The 23,288-nt window shown below is 40.3% G+C and overlaps 1 pseudogene; it reads right to left on the bottom strand.

Annotated features, from left to right (window-relative positions):
- Nucleotides 1-149: 149 nt before the first annotated feature.
- On the bottom strand, nt 150-21,263 carry LOC119545254 (annotated as a pseudogene).
- Between the last annotated feature and the right edge of the window lie 2,025 nt (nt 21,264-23,288).

Here is a 23,288-nt window from a genome sequence, read left to right as displayed (position 1 = left end):
TCTCTCTTATTGTCCTGGCCCTCTTTAGTTCACTTGAAGCATAACGATTCCCATTCTCCGGGCAGCAGGCGGCCCTGAGCTATTGGGAAAAGCAATTCCAAGTCTTTTGGAGTCTTCAGGTGGATAAACCGTTCGTGCAGCGAGCGGCGTCAGGCACAGCGCCCTCTTGCGGTGAGTAACTGACCCTCGTTTCCGCTCGTCCCCGTCTCACCACTCAGGACCCTCCAAGTAGCTCCACCGTCGTGCCCGGCTCTGCCCCGTCCCGCCAGGCCGTCGCCCCCGCCATCTCTCCAGCTGGCTCCAGAGAACATCTTATCTCCACTGTACGGTGGAACCATTGTAAAGACGCCGCGCCCTTGGGAGCTTTGTGCAGGCGCAGCCATTGCAGCGGCCTGATCGCCTGAGGCCGCGCTCCGGGCAGCCGCCATATTGGCCTCCGGTGGCAACAGGATCCTGGACAGCGCCAGAGAACAGGCACCACAGTAGGATTCCGGGAACCCCAAAGAGGCTTCATGTTCTACCGAGATGGCTGTGCTCGAGCACGGGGGCAGCGCCAGGTGAGGGCCACACCGGGTCGGGGATGGTTTGGCGGACGGAGCTAGTCTAATAGGGGGTCGGGAATTGGGTTGCTGTGGTCTGTGAAAATCAGTGGTTTGGGAAACGGTGGGGTCGATGCTGGTGGATCTTTGGAAGCCTAGTGTTTGTGGAGTAATGTGGAGTAATGTTGGGGGAATCTGGGTGGTCAGTGAGCGCTACAGATTTAGGAAATCAGTATTTAGAGAGATCTGTAGAGAAAGCGATGGGAGGTTGTGACAGTCACTGAGAGGTCAGGATTTGGAAGAATGGGGGCTTTGCAGTTTGTCAGAGATTGGGGAAGTGTGTGGTGGTGGATGATTTGGGATGCCTGGGAGTCAGCGATTATGGGGGCCTGCAATGGTTGGAGGCTGGATTGTCAAGGATGGGCAGTGTTGAGGGCTCTGGGTTTGGTAATTGGAAGTATCTGTGGGGATCAGAGATGGAGGCCTGGAGGTCAGTGAAGGTGATGTTTGTGGAAGTCTGGCTAGCAGTGTTTTTGAGAGTAGTTAGTATACTATTGATATCAATCAAAAGTGGTGGGTTCTCTGCCTGATGTGCTCAAATGACCAATTCCTGAGACACTAGGGCTTTGAAGAGAGAAAGAGTTTACTGTTAGGTCAGCTGAGCATCAGCATAAAAACCTGTCTCCCCAAACTGTGGTAATTCTGATGGTTTTATAATATCAAAAGACGGACAGGTTTAGGCTAATGAGGACAATGGCTCGAGAGGACGAAGCTAGAGATGATTTGGAATTGGGGTGGGTTAGTCCTGGGTGGGCTGACTCAAGGCCTTTCCTTAATAAACATTAGGGTCTATCTTTAGTGATCATGAGGCTCTAAAGTTGAAAAACAGGGTAAGGGGGTGTAAGTAAGGGTCAGTCACAAGGTTTTTACAATCACAAGATAAATGCTATATAGTTATACAATAATTATAAAAGGTAAAGACAGCTGGATTATGATTCATTAATTTCAGGTATTTCCCTATGGCTATTCTTATATTCTAGAAATTAAAGAGAAATTTATATGTAATGATTCGGTAATAATAATAATTTTTTAAATCCTAACTTACTGGTTACACTATGATAGGTAATAGGGACATCTGGGTGTTAGTGTGGAGACGATGGTTGGTGGAGTTTGTGGGGAGTCAATGTCGAGCTATCCCTTCAGCTTACATACATTACTCTAAACTTCCCCTTTCCACCACACTCACATACCATTCAGCACTGTTAATTATTCTCACAATAATGTGCTACCATCACCTCTGTCCATTTCCAAAAGTTTAAGTTCACCCTAGTTAAACATTCCGCAGATGTTAAGTAACTGCTCCCCATTCTGTAGCCTCATTCTATATCCTCATAACCTATATTCTATATTTTATGTCTATGACTTTATATATTATAATTAGTTCATATCAATGAGATCATAAAATATTTGTCCTTTTGTGGCTGACTTCTTTCACTTAACATAATGTCCTCAAGGTGCATCCATGTTGTCACCTGCTTCAGGACTTCATTCCTTCTGACGACTGAATAATATTCCATCATATATATACCACATTTGGTTTATCCATTCATCTGCTGATGGACACTTGGGTTGTTTCCGTCTTTTTGCAATTATGAATATTGCTGCTATGAACATCAGTGTGCAAATGTCAGCCCACGTCTCTGCTTTCAGATCTTCCAGTTATATCCGGAGTAGTGGGATTGCGAGGTCATAAGGCACCTCTATACTTAGCTTCTCAGAAACCTCCAAATGTCCTCCACAGCAGCTGTACCATTTTACACCAGGAATGAATACGTGTTCCAATTTCTCCACATCCTCTCCAACACTTATAGTTGCTTGTTTGTTTAGTGGCCATTCTAGTGGGTGTGAGATGATACCTCATTGTGGTTTTGATTTGCATTTCCCTAATAGCTAGTGAACCTGAGCATCTTTTCATGTGCTTCTTAGCAGTCTGTATTTCCTCTTTTGGAATAATGCCTATTTATTTCCTTTGCCCATTTTTAAATTGTGTTGTTTTCCTTTTTATTGTTGAGTTGTAAGGTTTTTTTAATATATGCTGGATATCAAACCCTTATCAGATATGTGGGTTCCAAATATTTTCTCCCATTGAGTCTGTTGCCTTTTCACCCTTTTGACAAAGTCCTTTGAAGCACTGAAGTATTCAATTTTGAGGAGTTCCCATTTATCTATTTTTTCTTTCTTCCCTTGTATTTTGGGTGTCAAGTCTAAGAAATTTCCACCTATCACTAAATCTTGAAAATGTTCCCTATATTTTCTTCTAGCAGTTATATGGTTCTGGTTCTTATATTTACATCTTTGATCCATACTGAGTTAATTTTTGTATAGCGTGTGAGATAGGGGTCATCTTTCATTCTTTCGGTATTGGATATCTAGTTCTCCCAACACCATTTATTTAAGGACTGTTTTGTCCCAATTGAATGGGCTTCGGAGCCTTATCAATAAACAATTGACCAACGATCTGAAGGTCTATTTCTGAGGTCTCAATTCAATTCCATTGATCAATATGTCTATCTTTATGCCAGTACCATGCAGCTTTGACCACTGTGGCTTTGTAATATGCTTTAAAGCCAGGAAGCCTGAAACCTTGCTTAATTCTTATTTTTCAAGATGTTTTTAGACATTCGAAGCCCCATATCCTTCCAAATGAATTTGATAATTAGCTTCCCAATATCTGAAAAGTAGTCTGTTGGAATTTGGATTTGGTATTACATTGAACCTGTAGATCAATTTCTGTAGAACTGACGTCTTAATGACATTTAGCCTTCCAATACATGAACATGGAATATCTATCCATTTATTCAGGTCCTTTTTTTTTCTTTTAGCAATGTTTTGTAATTTTATGTGTACATGTCCTTTACATCCTTGGTTAGGTTTATTCATAGATATTTGATTCTTGTAGTTGGTTTCATAAATATTTTTTTATTACCTCCTCTGATAGCTCATTACTGGTATATAGAAACATCATTGATTTTTGCATGTTGATCTTGTATCTCACAAGTTTGCTGAACTCACTATTAGCTTGCGTAACTTTGCTGTCTTTTCTTTTATTTTTTGGATTTTCTAAATATAGGATCATATCATCTGCAAATGGCAACAGTTTTACTTCTTCCTTTCCAATTTGCATGCCTTTTATTTGTTTTTCTTACCTAATTGCTCTCGCTAGAACTTCTAGCACTATCTTGAATGCCAGCAGTGAGAGTTGGCATTCTTGTCTTGTTTCCAATCTTAGAAGGAAAGCTTTCAGGCTTTCACCATTGAGTATGATGTTAGTTTGGATTTCTCATACATGCCCTTTATCATGTTGAAGAGGCTTCCTTCTGTTCCTACCTTTGGAAGTGTTTTTATCATGAAAGGATGCTGAAGTTTCTCAAATGCCTTTTCTGCATGAATCGAGCTGATCATCTGTTTTTTCCCTTTGAATTTGTTAATGTGGTGTATTATGTTAATTGATTTTCTTGCATCGAACCACCCTTGCATACCTGGAATAAAGCCCACTTGGACATGGTGTATAATTCTATTAATATACTGTTGGATTCTATTTGCAAGTAATTTGGTGAGGAATTTTGCCTTCACTGCATCCCATAAGTTTTGATACGTTGTGTTGTTATTTTCAGTCATCTCAAGATATTTACTGATTTCTCTTGAAATTTCTTCTTTGACCAACTGATTGTTTAAAAGTGTTGTTTAACCTTCATATATTTGTGTATTTACCGGTTCTCCATTTGTTATTGATTTCTCACTTCATTCCATTATGATCAGAGAAAGTACTTTGTATACTTTCAGTCTTATAAAATTCATTGAGACCTGTTTTGTGCTCCAGCATATTGTCTATCTTTGAGAATGTTCCAAGAGCACTTGAGATGAATGCGTGTCCTGCTGTTTTGGGATGCAGTGTTCTATATAGTCTGTTATGTCTAGTTCATATATCATATTATTTAGTTTCTCTCTTTCTTTTTTCCATCCATGGTGGGAGCCCCAGGCCCAGGGCCTTCTCTAGGGGCCTTGAAGACTGTGCACAGAGCAGCTTGTGTGACCTAGGTCAGTTAAGCTTTGACCTACTCTCCTTGTAAAATCAGGCCTCCAGTGCTAAATGTCATCTATAGCTTACCTCCCTCCTGAAACCACCTCCTTCCCTGAAACTCCCTGAGATACTATTATCTACAAGATAACCTATAATTCTCCCCTCTTCCCTGTTGACTATAATCCGTCCCTCACTATGTTCACAAGACCTCAGCTCCCGCACTTATGCTCTCATACCCATTGGAATGTCTTGGTCCTAACCCTTATAAATCACTCCATGGCACCCCTGCTTTTGCGGAGTGTCTTCACGTTGATCTCGGAACCTGCCACCATTCAGAGCAGCTCCTGAATCCAGGGCAATGTGACTGACTTCCATTTCCTTCATAAGTAACCCTGAATAAAAGCTCATGTCTCAGAATGTACCTGGCATCTTCTTTAGTTCTTCAGCTTCCAAAGTCCCTTGGCGCCGTGACATCCACTGTTCAGTTGTTCTATCCATTGGAGAGAATGGTATGTTGAAGTGTCCCACTATTATGGTCAAGTCATCTATTACTCCCTTCAGTTTTACCACTATTTGCCTCATGTACTTTGGGGCATCTTGATTAAGAGCGTATGTGCCGGTTTGAATGTATTATGTCCCGTAGAAAAAGCCATATTCTTTGATGCGATCTTGTGGGGCAGACGTTTTAGTGCTGATTAGATTGGAATCCTTTGAGTATTTCTGTGGAGATGTGCCCCACCCAACTGTGGGTGATGACTGACTGGATAATTTCCATGGAGGTGTCACCCCACCCATTCAGAGTGGGTCTAAATTAAATCACTGGAGCCGTATAAATGAGCTGACAAACAGAAGGAACTCAGTGCAGCTGAGAGTGACATTCTGAAGAGAAGCTACAGCCAAGAGGGACACTTTGAAGAACACACAGGAACTGAGAAAGGAGCTGCAGATGAGACACAGTTTGAATACGGCTGTTGAAAGCAGACTTTTACTCTGGAGGAGCTAAGAGAGAAAAAATGCCCCAAGAGCAACTAAGAGTGACATTTTTGAGGAACTGCAGCCTAGAGAGGAACGTCCTGGGAGAAAGCCATTTTGAAACCAGAACTTGGAGCAGTCACCAGCCACGTGCCTTCCCAGCTAACAGAGGTTTTCTGGACACCTTTGGCCACCCTCCAGTGAAGGTACCCAATTTTTGACGTGTTACCTTGGACACTTGATGGCCTTAAGACTGTAACTGTGTAACCAAATAAACCCTTTTAAAAGCCGAACCATTTCTGGTGTTCTGCATGCCAGCAGCATTAGTAAACTAGAACAGCATAGATATTTATGGTTGTTATTATTTCTCCTTGAATTGCCCCTTTTGTTATTATATAGTGTCCTTCGTTATCTCTAAGAACATTTTTGCATTCAAAGTCTATTTTGTCTGATATTACTATAACTACCCCAGCTTTCTTTTGGCTACTACTTGCTTGGAATATCTTTTCCCTTCCTTTCACTTTCAACCTATTTGCATCTTTGGTTCTAAGATGACTGAGTCTCTTGTAAACAGCATATTGAGGGATCATATTTTTTAATCCATTTTGCCTCTCTGTGCCTTTTGATTGAGGAGCTTAATCCATTACCATTCAAACTTATTACTGTAAAGGCAGTTCTTCCTTCAACCGTCTTTCCTTGTGGTTTTTATTTGTCAGATCTATTTTTTTCTCTCTCTTGTTTTATTCTTTAATTACCCTCAATAATGTTCTTCAGTTCTGTACACTCCTCCATACCTCTCTCTTCTGTCTGTTCTTTTCATCTGGCAGCACTCTCTGTAGTAGTTGTCATAGGGCTAGTCTCTTATTAATGACCTCTCTCAGCTTCTGTTTATCTGTGAATATTTCAAATTCTCCCTCATTTTTGAAAAATGGCTTTGCTGGGTAGAGAATTCTTGACTGGCAGTTTTTTATCTTTCAATATGGTAAATATATTGTACCACTGCCTTCTGGCCTCCCTGATGTCAGCACTTATTCTTATTTTTCTTCCCTTGTGTATGGTGAATTGCCTTTCTCTTGCTGCTTTCAGAATTTTCTCCTTCTCTTTGGCATTTCACAGCCTAATTACTATGTGTTTTGGAGTGGGTCTATTTGGATTTATTCTGGTTGGATCTGCATATTTATATTATTTGTAAGGGTTGGGAAATATTCAGCCATTATTTCTTTGAATATACTTTCTGATGCTTTTCCTTCCCCTTCTCCTTCTGGGACACTCATGATGTGTATATTTGTGTGCTTTGTGAGTTTCCCTGAAACTCTGCACAAATTTTTCCATTTTTTTCTTCATTGATTCTTTTGTCTGTTTAAATTCTGGTAATCTGTCTTCTAGCCCACTGATTCTTTTTTCTGCTTCTTCAAATCTGCTGTTGTATGTCTCCAGTATATTTTAAATTCCGTCTGGAGTGTCTTTTATTTCCATGATGTCTGTTGTTTTCTATGTATTCTTTCAAATTCTTCTTTATGATCTTCTAGTGGCTTCTTAATGTCCTTTATCTCCATATACACATTTTTCTTCATTTCTTTGAATTGGTTTATATTTGTTTGCACATCTTTTATTAGTTGTTCCACATTGTGTATCTCCTCCATCTTCTCGATCCGTTACTTTGGGAAATTTCTTGTGGAATTTTAGCATGCCTTGTCATTTTTTGCTGATATCTGGTCACCTGATTGCCTCATGGGTCTATTCTGAAGGTCAATTTTTCTCTCTTGCCTAGGGTGTAGTTGTTGCCTGGGTTTGTTTCAGGGCACTACATTGACAGTTGTGTCGTCAATATTTTGCACCCAAAACAGGATGAGGTAACTGTGCAGAGAGTGTAGACCAACTCCAGTGGGCCTGGGGTAGGGCCTGGAGAGGCTCTGAAAAGCCCTACATTCATCTGCACTTCCCGGGCTGCCCAGCAGATGGTGATATTCAGTGACTTAATCATCCTCAGAAACTACTTCCTGGAGCCCCAGCAGCATCTGTTTGGGTGGGGCTGAAACTGTGGGGTTCCTGTGCTCTCACTTGGCTGGTCAAACTGGCTGAATGTGTGGCTGTGTCCCCTGCTTTACTTATGGTAGAGAATTCCCCCAGTTTTCCATTCTGTAGTCATCCTCTAGGCGAGGATTGGGCCTCCAGCTGCTGTTTTCCTTCAGGGTGGGTGATGGGCACCAGGACCCAGGGCTGGAATCACGGTCTCTGTCCATATTTTCTCAGGCTGTTCATCCCTCAGTGACCTGGGCCTTGAGATTTCTTCCTCTGTCCCCTGGTTCTGCAAACAGTTGATTTGGGTAGTTTATGCCTGGCTACTTGCTGCTTTTAGGGAAGATTTTGTGGTCCCCTCTCTGATCCTCCATTTTGGAAGCTTTTCCAGCTGCCCTTTTTTCTTCTGCCCTCCCCCACAGCTTAAGTCCTTCTTTGGGTCCCTGCGGGCTTGGGTCTCAGTGTCTGAGCATAGGTGGGGATCTGTCTCACTTCTGTGAGAGATTTTATCATTTGTGTCTCTGTTAGGTGATGGAAAGGATCCTGGCTGCTGCCTCTGGGACTGAGCTGTGTGTGAATGAGTGAAGGGGTGGGGAGAGGACCAGTTGGTCAGCGATGTGAGTTTTTTCACCTGATATTTTTCTTTTTCTTCAATTCAGTGTTTGTGGGACCCTTCTCCAGTCTATTTCTTCCTCCAGTTCTCAACAAGTGAGAATTGTCCTTTTTTTCACTGAATCGCTGGAGAGAGGTTTTTTCCTGTTTACGTCACCATCTTGATGATGTCACCCCAATTCATTAAGTTTTATTGCAGTGTTACTAACTGCAGTCTTTGGTATCAAACATCTGCCATCTCTGTAGACACATTGAGATTCTTGTAAAGGTGGCATTAGGAAGTTTATAGCTTTGCAGTGGTCTTTTAAAAAATCACCCAGGCCTCCCATGTCCTCTTGTAAAATTGCCAAGAAGGTACACTGCCCCACACCTTTGTAGGGAACCCATTGCTGGCTGGACAGTCTCACACTCCCCTGTGGGCCAGTGCTTTTGTGCTCAATGGTCGGTTGTGTGTCATCAAGGGAAAGCAAAAGTCGTGTCAAAATAGATCCATATGATAGTCTGTTTTAACCTAGTGTTATTTGTGATTTTCATTTATGAGAAAGAAAATACTCTTTATAAATAAATTTTAAACCCCAGATTTCCTAATTCTTTGCTTTCTCAAATATTTTGCATTTGGTTTATTTGAAGAGGATCTTTATTCTCCAAGGAGCACAGTTAAAAATTTTTGCAATTACGACCATGTGTTTCTATAGACCAAGAATTTTCTTAGAACTGACTGGATGGGCTTTTGTCCTACAAAATGTGTAATAATTAGGATGCTAAATTTGGTAGATTGCCGCAGTCATTCATAAACTCCATTGAAAATGTTTGCAGCATCAAAAGACTCATTGATCTCACTGACTGACTTTGTAATAAGTAGCTGCTATACACTTCCACTATAAAAATCAATTTCTACTTAAAAAGTGTCATTTTTTATGTGGTGGATTTCTGGATAAGATTTCCTGTTAAAAAGAGATACACTGCAAAAAAATTTTGAATACTAAAATATTGAAAGTGGCCAGTTCTGATGGAAAATAACAAACTCTTCAAAAGCAACATATATAGAAATAATCTGACTGATCAGTGTCTATCACTTATGACTTGGATAAGAAACATTGAAGTCCAGGTTTCTATCTGACATATCAGAAGAGAAAGCTAGCATTTGCAAGGAAATTTATTTGATCCTGAATCTCCCTCTAGAGAAATTGTATCACTGACACTGTTCTAGCCTTTGGAGCTGATCAAAGCACATCCACTCCTAATTACAGGAATAAACGTCTTCCTGAAGGCAGCATTTTCGTGAGTAAAGACCAGGGCCACCGTTGTGACACCACCTCCTTTCTCAGTTTCCCACTGGTGTGGACTTCAAGCTTTTAAAATTCAAGCTGCATGGATAAAACACAAAAATATCACACACCCCTCCTGAGATGCGATTATGTTCCCTACCCCTCAAGCTTCATTGCATTAGAAGACCTCTATATCCTCCTTTTAGGCCAGTTCCCTTTGGGGGACTCAGGACCCAGCTCTCAATGGATATACATGTCCCCATAACACAGGACCATACTTTTTGTGTTAACTTTGGATATTCTTTGCAAGTTTGTTGCTGTTGCTATGTGTAAAATATGATATTCTAAAGCTTTGAATAAAGATTGTAGATTCAATAAAATGTGTCATCCTGCCTGGGATAGGAAAGCAGTGTTTCTCCATGTGCTAAGACTGAAGGCGCCATGCTTCTGATGAAAGCTGAAGAAATCAGAGGGTCTAATGAGAAATGGTTTAGGAAAAGGGTAATGTTTAGTGTCGGGCTAGTAGAGGATGAAGAAAGTCATATATGGTCAAGCCTTTTATAATAACTCTTCTTGCGGGCAGTGGTTTCCTGAGCCATTCTTATCCTAAAGCCTTCCAAGGGTGTGGGATTGTTTTCTCCACCACTCCTAAGATCAGTTTAAATTGAGTCTTTGAGAGAGTGGATTTTTCTCAGGTTTACCATATGCATTGTCTACCTCCATCCTCCCATCCCCCGAGTCTGCTGCATGTCACCACTCTCTCCACTTAAGTTTCTGCTTTCCTTTGAGTTTTTTTTTTTTTGTTTTTTTTTGTTTTTTTTTGTTTTTTTTTGGTTCTCACCCCTCTGGTCATTGCTCTGCTTCCGTTGTTCCTTACACATGATTCTCTTTGAGTTCTCTCTTAGAGTCCTCTGAAGATGCTGTGTGTAGGTTTCCTGCCAGAGATTCAAACAGATAAGATTTCAGGGAGCAAGAGGGATGCTTCCTAGTTTCTTTCCTCTAGTGGTCCCTTTTCCTGGGGCTGTTAGATTCTGCTCTCTCCGTGGCTAAGGCAGAGTGAAGAGGTCTGCTTCTGCTTCCTCACTCTGGGGCGATGCAGTGAAGATCATGAAATGGTGTTGAGAGATCTTTTTTTTTTTTCCTGCATGTCTTTATGTTATTACTTATCCACCCATACACTGGATACAGGAGGTGCAGGCCCAAGACTTTTTTTCCTAAAGTTTTCTTAAAGTCACATTTGCACAAAGGCATTAAAATGTAAGATTTCTACAGATTCAGTTGTTACAATACTATTAATATGATAGTTTTTTGTGGGTTTTTTTTTTCAATTAAGAACAGGTTAATTTAGATGACTATACTCTTAAGATAAATAAGTTTGCAATTTAGGTAGATAAGATTTTAGAAGGCTCTTTATCTAAAAACAGAAAACTAAATTAAACAAAAAGAACAAAATAGTTATAGCACTGAAAGTGGTTCTTGGAATATATAATCATCCTAACACAAAATGAAGTGTATGTCTTTAGGACTGGTTTGTTGCTTTCTCATTTAACTAATTCTCATTCTCCCATTATCACAGAAGTACACTGAAAGGTGTTGGAGACCTGCTGCACTGCGATTAACATCCTGAACTGACATAATGAGCCACAGAAGAATGCAATGTAGAATTCTATCTAAAATATAAATAAATATCTTGGTTTTTGAATCATAATACAAATGCATATGTGCCTTTTCCTATCATAAGACCCTATATTTTATGGATATCATTATTTATTATTATTATTTTCATGCATGTCTTTATTTTATTACTCATGTATTCATACACTGGATAAAGGGGGTGTCGGTCCCAAGGAATTTACAATCACATGTTCACAAGATAAAAGCTTTATAGTTACACCATCATTATCAACAGTCAAGGCTACTGGATTACAGTTCAACATTATCAGGTATGTCCTTCTGGCTACTCTAATACATGAGAAGCTAAAAAGACAAATCTATATTAAGATTCAGTAGTCATAATCATTTGTGAAATCCTAACTTCTCCAGTACAACTCCTCTCTCTCATTTGGTCATTCTCTCAATCTTCAGGGATATCTGGGCAATGACCATTCTAACTTCTTTGTGCTGAAAAGGGGTGTCGACATTATGGGGTAGAGGAATGAAACTTGTTGATATTTTTGGAGAGACTGGTACCTCTGGGATTCAGGGCTTATCTGGCATAGGAACAATCTGGAGTCTTCAAGTTTCTGAAAAAATAAATTTAATAAGTAAAACTTTTACACTTTCAGGTTTTAAGTAAAACCTTAGAGTCTTAGATAGAGGCCACGGTATTCTTTAGGGTTTTCAGATATACTGTTGGTTGGGGCTTGGCATACTGTGGTAAACTGCAACATCTGGCTGAAGCTTGCATAAGGGAAACATCTAGAATGACCTCTCGACTCTATTTGAAATCTTTTAGCCACTGAAACTTTATTTTGTTACATTTCTTTTCCTCCTTTTTGTCAAGAAGGCACTTTGAATCCCACAATGCCAGGGCCGGGCTCATCCCTGGGAGTCATGTCCCATGGAGTGGGGGAGAGTATAGTGAGTTTATTTGCAGAGTTTGGCTTAGAGAAAGGCCACATTTGAGTAACAAAGGAGGTCAAGAGAGGTCTTTTAAAAGTTTTTTTTGACATATGCTTTTTCCCTCTAGGCACAGCTACATTGGCCTATATTTCTCAAATCCCTGTGGAACCAGGTCAGTAAAGGTTTCCATCTACAAACTGCATCAAGTTGAAACTGCCATTTCTGGAAACAACCGCTTTCTGATCCTTCTAACAAAAGAGTCGCTTGTACAAGGACAAATGATGAAGACCATGTTGGCTTCCTCACACAGGGGCCCCTGCCTGGAAAGAAAGACATCAGCAGCTTTACACTTTCCTCTACCTGGGGTGGACTCAATCCAAGGTTTGCTCTCCTTTTCTTCTGGAATTTCTACCCCTCCCTGGCCCCCATCTACCCTAAAGGTGGCATTCAAGAGATTTAAAAGAGGAAAGCATGTGCTAATGGGGTTTATTTCTAATTCTGAAAACTAATTCTTTAAATCCAGTGTCTTACTCTTTAGTGAATGATGGGATAATCTAACACCTTGCTCTTTGCTTTATCACGTAAGGGTCTCATGAATATGTTTTTTACTCATGAAATTAAGTTTTATTTAAAAAGGTAAAACTATACATCCTCTTAAAAATGAGAATTCAAGTCTTAACATTAAGCAATGCTAAGTAATGTGTTGTAATATTACGAAGATTTTACAGCAGTAATTAAATACCATTGTAAAAATGTCACAGAATTTAAATCACAACTTCGATCCTCAATGATTCAAGCATTTGATCCCACACAATGAGGACTGGTCAGCTTTAAAATTCCCCTGATGTGCCCTTGAATCCTTCATTATGACCATGCATCCTTCAGGTGGCTCGGTGGGATAGCTGGCTGATGCGGCAACTCCACAGTGGTTGTTCCACTCTCTGGCCATCTTTACATCGCCCTCCATGCCCCAGTTTTCACTCCAGCTGTCCTTGATGCAACAGTATTTACTGTAATCTAAATCTGCTCCTCCAAAGCCATAGTTGACCAGCAGAACACCATGATCCAGGTCTTTGCTGCTGCAGCCCAGCTCAAAATAAGTGCTGATGAGCAGAACTGGAAGCAGTCATGGCTTACGTCGATAGCAACAGAGCTGGGTCTACAGTTGCCACTGCCTTCATAGGTGCTTTCAACCGTGGGGGAATGTCCATGAAGCCAGTGTCATTGGCAGCAAAATATTCGGTCTTGTAGCATCAAGTCATGTCCTTTCCAATACATGGATAGGATTTCTCTAAATTGAGGCTTCTGTTATCCTGGACATACTGGGAAGCATTGTCCATTAGGCCACCATTGCAGCCTTTATTGCCCTCAGCCTGAGTGCTGTCCACCAGGTTCTGCTCACTGAGTGAAACCAGTTTTCCAGTTTTCTGGAACATCTGTCCTTCATGGGAACTGGTTGCACTGAAAGCCCATCAAGAACCTCACTGAACCTGATCCTTCAAAGGAGTCATGTAGCCTTTGTTACGCCAGTCCACAGATTTGGGGACCTCAGAGGGAGGCTCATAGAACATTTTCCCCTTCTTGTGTTCCTGGTTTTGAAATCCATTCATCACCTCTCTGAATTCTTCATTGGTCATGTCCACAAAGGCATTCATTCTATTGTGAAAGGATGTTGCCAGAGGCTGTGTTCCAGTTTGTTCAGTTCAATCATTTCATAGTATTCTGCTACACTGCTCTCCTCCAACCTTCCTCATTCATTCTATATATAGTCTCTGGTGCATTGCCCTCCATCGGTGCCATTGTGCTTATAAACTCTAATAAAGTTTTGGAGCAGCTGAGGCTATTCTGAAACAAGGGGGAATCAGAAAGAGCAGAAGGTTCAGGTTTCAAATCCTGCTGTGGCTGTGGTCGGCATAGGCACACTCCACGCACATGGGGTCAAGGTGTCTCTAAGGCCTGTAGTCTTTCTCATGAATTTTTTTTCAATTTTTAAAATATTTTTATTACTCCAGAAAAGAAAGAAAGACACAAAAAAGGAAATTCATATCCCTAACCACCCCCACTCCATGATTAATTCATAGTATTGGTATACTACATTTGTTACTGTTGATGGAAGAATGTTAAAATACTACTAACTGTAGTATATAGTTTGCAATAGATATATATTTTTCCTATATGCCTCTGTATTATTAACTTCTAGTTATCATGTCATGTGTTCATTCTAGTTCACGAGAGAGATTTCTAGTATATGTACAGTTAATCACAGACATTATCCACCATAAGATTCACTGTTTTATACATTCCCATCTTTTAAGTTCCAACTTTCCTTCTGGTGATATATGTGACTCTGAGCTTACCCTTTCCACCATCTTCACACATGATTCAGCACTGTTAGTTATTCTCACAACATGCTACCATCACCTCTGCCCATTTCCAAACATTTAAGTTCAACCTAGTTGAACATTGTGCTCATAATAAGCAACCCCTCCCCATTCTTTAGACTCATTCTACATCCCTGTAACTTATATTTCATGTCTATGAGTTTACATATTATGATTAGTTCATATCAGTGAGGCCCTGCAATATTAGTCCTTATGTGTCTGTCTTATCTCACTCAATATAGTGCCCTCAAGATTTCTTCATCAACCCATTTTTTAAAAGATGGTTTTGTTCACACACCATACATTCCATCCTAAGTAAACAAACCTTGGTTACCTGTATAGTCACATATTTGTGTATTCAGCACCATTGCCACTATCTATAGAAGGACATCTCTGTTTCTTCTACAAAGAAGGAGGAAGAGTCAAAGAAGGCAGAGAAACAAGAGAGAAAGGAAAAAGAAAGAGAGAGAGAAAAAAAAAGACAGCTAGAAAGCAACAAAAGGAAAGATAGCATTAACCTAAAGTAGAATAAAGAGTCAGACAACATCACCAATGCCAGGAGTCCCGTACCCTTCCCCTACCACCCCCCCCATATGCATTTAGCTTTGGTATATTGCCTTTCTTATATTAAAGGAAGCATAATAGAATGTTTCTGTTAATTATAGTCTCTAGTTTGCACTGATTGTATTTTCCCCACAATCCCACCCTATTTTTAACTGACATTCATTTGTTCTACTTCATGTAAAAACATATTTGTATGTTTTATCACAATTGTTGAACACCCTAGGTTTACCTGAGCTATAGACTCCCAGTATTTATCTTTCATCCTTTGTTCTGATGTCCCACATGGTCCTATCCTTCCTCTTTCAACCATACTCAGTCATCGTTGTTCAGTGTACTTACATTGCTGTGCTATTATCTCCCAAAGTTGTTTTCCAAACCTCTCACTCCTGTTTTTTCCTTTCTGTCTGCAGTGCTTCAATTAGTGTTTCCTGTAGAGCAGGTATCTTGTTCACAAACTCTGTCCTTGTTTGTCAGAGAATATTTTAAGCTCTCCCTCATATTTGAAGGACACTTTTGCCAGATACAGGATTCTTGGTTGGCGGTTTTTCTCTTTCAGTATCTTAAATATATCACCCTACTTCCTTCTTCCCTCCATGGTTTCAGCTGAGAAATCCACACATAGTCTTATCAAGCTTCCTTTGTATGTGATGGATCACTTTTCTCTTGCTGCTTTCAGGATTCTCTCTTTATCTTTGACATTTTGTAATCTGATTATTAAGTGTCCTTGTGTAGGCCCATTCAGATCTCTTTTGTTTGGGGTACACTGCACTTCTTGGATCCGTAATTTTATGTCTTTCATAAGAGATGGGAAATTTTCATTGATTATTTCCTCTATTATTGCTTCTGCCCCTTTTCCCTTCTCTTCCACTTCTGGGACATCAATGACATGTACATTCCTGCTTTTCATTTTGTCCTTAAGTTCCCGGAGATGTTGCTCATATTTTTCCATTCTTTTCTCTATCTGTTCTTTTTTGTGTAGGCTTTCAGGTGCCTGAGTGATATCTTCTGCCTCTTGAGATCTGCTGTTGTATATCTCCATTGTGTCTTTCAACTCTTGTGTTGTGCCCTTCTTTCTGTAGATTCTGCCAGTTGATTTTTCGAACTTTCAATTTCTACCTTATGTATGCCCAGTGTTTTCATTATATACTTCATCTCTTTTGCCATATCTTCCCTAAACTTTTTGAATTGATTTATTATTAGTTGTTTAAATTCCTGTATCTCAGTTGAAGTGTAAGTTTGTTCCTTTGGCTGGCCATAACTTCGTTTTTCTTAGTGTAGGTTGTAGTTTTCTGTTGTCTAGGCATCTGGTTTCCTTGGTTACCCCTATCAGGTTTTCCCTGACCAGAATGAACTCAGGTCCCAGAAGACATATTCAGTATCCGGTTTCCCTGAGTTTCTTAGAAGATTGGTACATTCTGTGAGGCCTCAAGTCACTATGCTTTTCTGCCCAGCAGGTGACTCCTGTCAGCCTGTAGGTCCAGACTGGTGTAAGGAGGTGTGGCCCGTGGCTGTTTTCCCCCAGGCTCTGGGGTCTGGTTCTGAATGGAAGGTGGATAGTAGAGCTGGGCACCACCTTTTTCCTCTTAGAGAAGATAGAGCCCCTAGAGAGATGTCATTAGCATTTGAATGGACTCTCTCTGCCTGTGCTATCTCCACCCTTGTCTGGCTCAGAGCGCCGGAAACTGAAAATGGCTGAGGCTTTCTCCACTGAGCCGAAACAGGGACTGAAAGCCCCTTTTAGAGTCAGTCCATGGCCACCCTCCAGCTCTCCAAGGTCAGTCGTCATCCAAAGCCTCTGTCTGCTTATTGGGGATTCATAGCTTGTATCGAGCAGTCCATGTTTGTTAATTAAAACCCCAGATGGAGCTTAGCTGAGCTGTATTCGCTTGCTCAGAGAGTGCTCCTCTCTAGCTCTGTGAGGCTTTGCAGCTTGGGCCATGGTGGGGGGTGGGAAGCGGGCTCCCAGCTTGGATCTGCAGTTTTTACTTACAGATTTTATGCTGCAATCTTGGGTATTCCACCCAATTCAGGTTGGTGTATGATGAGTGGATGGTCATGTTTGTCCCCCCGCAGTTATTCCAGATTATTTACTAGTTGTTCCTGGTTGTTTATTAGTTGTTCCAGGGGGACTAACTAGCTTCCACTCCTCTTCATGCCACCATCTTAGAGCCTCCTCCTCTCATGAATTTTAATAGACATAAATAGAAACTTCAGGTATAGCCTTCATAAGGGAATGATTTAGTAGAGCAGCATAACTGATTTTGTTCTCACTGTTCCACAGTGCCAGATTTTGGGATTATTCAGAGGGAGACAGAGGAATATCTAAGTGCATTTGTTACCTCACCATCTCAATGACATTGGGTTCATTCCTTCATATTAGCAAAAGTGACATAGTTATATATTATCTTGCATCTTTTTAATTGCTAGTGAAGATGTCATTTTTCTCACCTCTTTCTTGAAGGTCTACAACCTACATTTTATCTGAACATTTATATTTGCATAAACTCTGTGTATATTTGGGTAATAATCTCATATTAGCTGTTTTTCACAACTTTCCCCATTCTATTTTTTCAATATCTTATGCATTCTTTTATATTTTCTGTTCATAATATCACAGAATGATAGCTCCTAGCAGTGCAGTTGGCAAGTATTTATGGATTGAATATATGTTGAGTTAGAACTTGCAGGGAATTTGAGGCCACCTAGACCAGGAACCCAACAATCACACCTAGAAAATGAGGCTCAGAGCAGTTCAGTGGCTTATCGAAGGTCATAGCTGGTAAATCCAGACCATTCAACTGGAGCTCAGTATGTTCAGTCAAGTTCTGATCACTACATCAAACTGCCTCAAAGTGTAGAGCAGAGTTTCTCAACCTCAGCACTAATGACATTTTGGGCCAGAAAATTATTTGTTGTATGGGACTATCCTGTACATTATAGGATGTGCCTGTAACCTCCAAGGACCATAGCAAACCACTCCAGTTGTAACAACGAAAAATGTCTCCAGATATTGACCACTACTCCTCTCAGGCAGCTGGAGGACATGAACAAACCCACCAGTTATCCTATTCTATCTCTGCAGTGCCAGGATATGGTTGCCAAGAGCCCCCATCCCATCATGATATGTCTGAGTCAGCCCTTCTTCCACATGGCTGCCAGATGGGCTGGACAGGGAGGCAGGGAGGGTTCAGGGAAGAGGTGTTGGGAAGCTGGAGCGGTGGCTGCTGACAGAGCTCAGGAGTTGGGCTCACTTGCAGCCAAGGCTTCTGGCTGACATGGAGGGAACACTTCAGACCTCAGGAGAACAACACAGGGAGAGCAGAGCCTGCCTTCCCAAGATAACAGCCATTAAGCCCTGGTGAGAGAGATCAGCACCACAAACAGCTCCAAGGGTGATTCTCAGACTACAGATTGAAAATAGGAGTCCTTTCAAGGAGCCAAAATTTGGATCTCAATACCCTTTCTCCTGCTCATCCCCTCTACCAGGAATCATCTGCTCTTAATGTCAGTGTTTGATATACTTAATCCTAAAATAACCCCTACCAAAATATTATGAGACTACTATAATGATTCTAATGTTACACATCTGAGAGCATATTCAGAGGTTCCCTTGCCCAGTGTTACACAGCTAGAAAATTGCAGGATTCAGCATTGGGCTGAAGACACTGGCCTCAAAGTCCTTCTCTTCCCTCATTGCTTTGCTTAGGCAAAGTTTAAGTATCACCTCCTCTACAAAGAATTCCAGAGACTGGTTCTTCCCAAATAGAACTGGCCATTCCCTCATCTCCCCTGCCCCCACCATATCTCATACATTCTTCATACCGTCATAGCTTCTGTAATGCTTTATTGCATTTGTTTGCACATTTCCCCTCCTGTCCTGGAGAGTCCCTAGATGTTAGGTCATGTTAGTTATCCCTGGTTAGTAACATGGTGTCTGACATACATTAGGCACTTAATAAATGTTGAGTTGTTGTGATTCAGAGGAGCTACAATGATCAATAATGATGACAGAGTTCTGTGGCCAAATCCATTGTAGGTGGATCACTGAGAAAAGAGAGTTCTCAAATTCCTGATTCTGAACTATTTTCTTCAAACTTGAATATTAAAACCAAAATGAATCTATGGAAAACACAGGTTCCTGACTCTTAGTATTATTTTCTGGGTTGTTCACACTGCTGTTAGGACAACAAATGAAAATGAAAAAGTGAAAATTACTGGGAAATCTAACAGATTCAGTTTATTGAATTTTCTTAAGGAGAAAAAAATAAAGCCCCATAGGGCATATTACTCTCTGAGTATCTTTATAAGGCAGGAAGGTCAAACGCTGGGGAGTGTCTGACTCATCTTTGGGGTTGGATGCAATTCTCAAAGTCAGGTCAAGTTTCACTCTAGTCAAAGGAAAACAGAGTCTCCTGGTTCACAGAGAAACGGATGTTTTTCTTTACCAGGTTCTTGGCCCCTGTGTTGGCTTGTGCTCGGCTGTGTCATCCATACAAAGCCAGGTCTGTCTGAAGGAGTGCCTGTTTCTAAGCTTCATGAAGGCACTCAAAGGGCCAGCTGTAACCCTGCAGCCCTGATCAGCCTCTGCAGAATTTGGACGACAGTTTACTGTTCCAAGTGTGATGTGAATATAGGAATCCTTTCAGCAAGTAAATGCTTTTTAAGCAAATATCAATACTGAGATCTCAAGAATTTGGGGTTTGGTGTTGCAAGATCACACCAGGTGGAGAGAATGAGCTAAAAAGAGAAGTGAAGGTTAGGAAGGGAAAAGCCTGGTGAAATGAATCACTAAGCAGGGCTGGATATTTTTGCATAGAGCTTCCAAAGACTAAAAATGATTGACAGACACCAGTTCCATGTCCTAAAATCACAAAACACCAAACATTTGGATGGAGGACTGGACAGAAAAAATAAGTGGCTATTAGTATGCACATATGTGCAATGAAACAAATCAAATCTACAAACATTTCGGGTATAATTTCCCTAGCAAACAAAGGATGGAAAAGATAAAATTAATTTTAGTGAAGTTGATTCTTCCCAAATTAATTTAAATGTTTCTATTGAAATTTCAATGGGATTTTTGGAAACTTGCAAAAAAGACCCAAAAGTTCATCTAAAGAAGAGAGAATAAGAATTTTTGAAAAATAATTCTAAGGATGAATATGTAAATAAAAAACAAACTGTGCATATCATATATAGTTATATTATTGTCTTTTAACATCTCTAAATGGTGTTTGTAATATGCTAAATATTTTGACTAATTTTGTCTTTTTTATTTTGTATTTGTTTTTTGATTCATTTTTATTATTTTATATTTTTTGTTGTAAACTCTATTAATCTGTCTTATTTACTTTCTGGCTTACCTGTCACACATAGAAAGATATATCCAGTATAAGTTTAAAGAAATATTCACTTATATTTTCTTAAAGTATTGAGTCTTTGTTGATTCAATTATCATTTTATGCCTCCAAATATTTTATAATTTCCTTTGTAGGAGGCCCTAGACATTTCTTGTTAAGCCAACTCCTTGGGTTTTAAAAATTTTTAGTTGCTGTTCTGAAAGAAATTTTTCCTTCTGTTACATGCTTTTATATTTTCTTTTGTTAAATTACAGGAGAGCTATAGATTTGGGAATTTTTACTTTGTGTCTTGCCACTGTGCAAAACCTCTTACCGGGGTTTGCTGCAGAGGGGAGGAGGAAGGGCAGTGATTAGGGCTGAAGTGGGATGAGACGTGAGAACCTGCCTTGCCCAGTATTATTGGGAAGAGACTCCATCATTAGTGATGGCTTCTGATGCTGGAAGGAGCTTCCTGCCCCTTTCAAGCTGGGATTTCTGACATCTGGGCACTGGAGACGGGGATGGGGGAAATGAGCAGTTAGACTCTGAGAGGGCCTTGTGGCAAGCCTGTGAAGTGAGGAATATGGCACTACACTGAGAGAGTGATCATGAAGGGCATAGGTTCAACCAAATGAACCAAGTCCACTAATAAGACAATTTGATAATCCAGAGTAATCACCCAAGTGCTTTTTTTAAGTATGGTGTTATTGAGATATATTCACATACCCTACAATCATCCACAGTGTACAGTTATTCACAGTAGCATGATATAGTTATGCATTCATCACCAGAATCAACTTTTGAACACTTTCCTTATTCCAAGAGAAGTAAAAATAAAAGTAAAGAACACCTAAAACTTTCCATCCCCCCATATCACCCTATTTTTCAGTTAGGTTTTATCTCCGTTTTTCTACTCACCTGTCCATACACTGGATGAAAGGAGTCTGAGCTACAAGGTTTTCACAGTCACACCATGTAAGCTATGTAGTTATGCAATCACCTTCAAGAATCAAGGCTACTGAATTGCAGTTTGACAGTTTCAGGTATTTCTTCTAGCTATTCCAATACGCTAAGAACTGAAGACGGATGTCTATATAGCACATAAGAATGCCCTCCAGAGTGACCTCTCGACTCCATTTGAAATCTCTCAGCCACTGAAACTTTCTCTTGTTACATTTTGTCTCTCCCTTTTGTTCGAGAAGGCTTTCTCCATCCCACGATGCCAGGTCCAGGCTCATCCCAGGGAGTCATGTCCCATGTTGCCAGGGAGAATTCCACCCCTGGGCGTCATGTCCCACATAGTGGGGAGCACAGCGAGTTTACCTGCCAAGTTAGCTTAGAGAAAGAGGCCACATCTAAGCAACAAAAGAGGTTCTCTGGGGGTGACACTTAGGCACAATTATAAGTAGGCTTAGATTCTCCTTTTCAGCAAGAAGCTTCTTATAGGACAAGCCCCAAGATTGAGTACTCATCCTACTAAATTGTTAGCCCTCAGACTTGGTGAGAATATCAGTAATAACCCAGGTAGGGAAGTCCTGGGTTCTGCATTTTCCCCAGTTCTTTGGGGGGAACTGCAAATATAGTTTTATTCTCTGCCCAAATTACTCTGGGATGTATTGGGATTTCACACTAACCTGTACAAAACTACCAGCGTTCACTTTCTATTCAAAGTTCCATTTGATTATGGTGTTTGAATAAACTGACCATACCAGTTAAATTATTTAGTGTGCTGCAGAAAATATAGATTCTGGAGCAAATAAACATCTCTTCCCTTGGTCTCACATAGAAGTTGAAGTTTTAAAACACAGTATCATCCTTTGCCATTTGGCCTGATTTGCCTTAGTCACAACCAGATCCTCTTCATCCATAGTACCAGTTGAAGTCTGAATACTTTTTCCAGCTTTTTTTAAAAAGAGTTGTATGAGGCAATACTGACATTCATAGCTGCCGAGTTCTAGCTCTGAATTTCAGGTGTCACACAGATACCCAAAGTTCTAGAGACCAGCTTATACACAAAGAGCTCAGTATCTCAGAATTTGGAGATAATCATTAAACTCAGAAATAGATGTGACTGCTATATGAGCTTACAATCTAGGGACCATTACAATAAGCATTCTCCTGATAAGCCATGCTCTAAGATTCATCTCAGCATTTCAACATTGTAGTTAGTCCATATTAGTGAGACATTATTATGTTTATCTTTTAGTTTCTGGCAAACTTCACTCAAATGCTGTCCTCAAAATCCATTCATCTAGTTGCATGTCTCACAGCTTTATTCCTTCTTGGAGCTGCTGACTATTGTGTTTATGCATACATGAAACTTCACCATTCTGTTCATCAGACAATGTATCCTTTGGCCACCTCCATCCATTGCAAATCATGAAAACTGCTGCCATAAACACCTGTGTGGCAATGTCCATTCATGTCCCTGATTTCAGATCCTCCAAGTATATAGCACATAATAAGGTTGCAGAACCTTTTGGCACCCACATGCTTAGCTTCTTGTGGAATCACCACACTGTCCTCCAGATAGGCTATACCATTCTACTTCCCCACCAACAGTAAATTGGTCCATCCCTCTCTCCATGTTTTCTCCAGCACTTGTATCCCTGTTTGTATTTCCCCCTGAAATTCTATAGAGATATACCCACACAGCATATAATCATCCACAGTGTACACCCAATTGTTCACAGTATCATTTAATTGTGCATTCATCACCACAATCACCACAATCACCACAATCAGCACTTGAACATAATTATTACTCCAAAAACTTTTTATGAAAAGAAAAGATTAAAAAAATTAAGATACCATACAAAACAATATAATAATATGAGACAACACCACCACTACCAAGAAAGCCATACCCCTCCCTTATATCTCCCTCACATAGACATTTAGCTTTGGTGTATTGACTTTGTTATATTTAATGAAAGCATACTACGATGTTT

Source organism: Choloepus didactylus, chromosome 10, assembly GCF_015220235.1.
Source record: "Choloepus didactylus isolate mChoDid1 chromosome 10, mChoDid1.pri, whole genome shotgun sequence".
Taxonomy (NCBI): domain Eukaryota; kingdom Metazoa; phylum Chordata; class Mammalia; order Pilosa; family Megalonychidae; genus Choloepus; species Choloepus didactylus.
The sequence above is the reverse complement of the archived record's forward strand: the minus strand, read 5'-3'. Positions and strand labels throughout refer to the sequence as shown.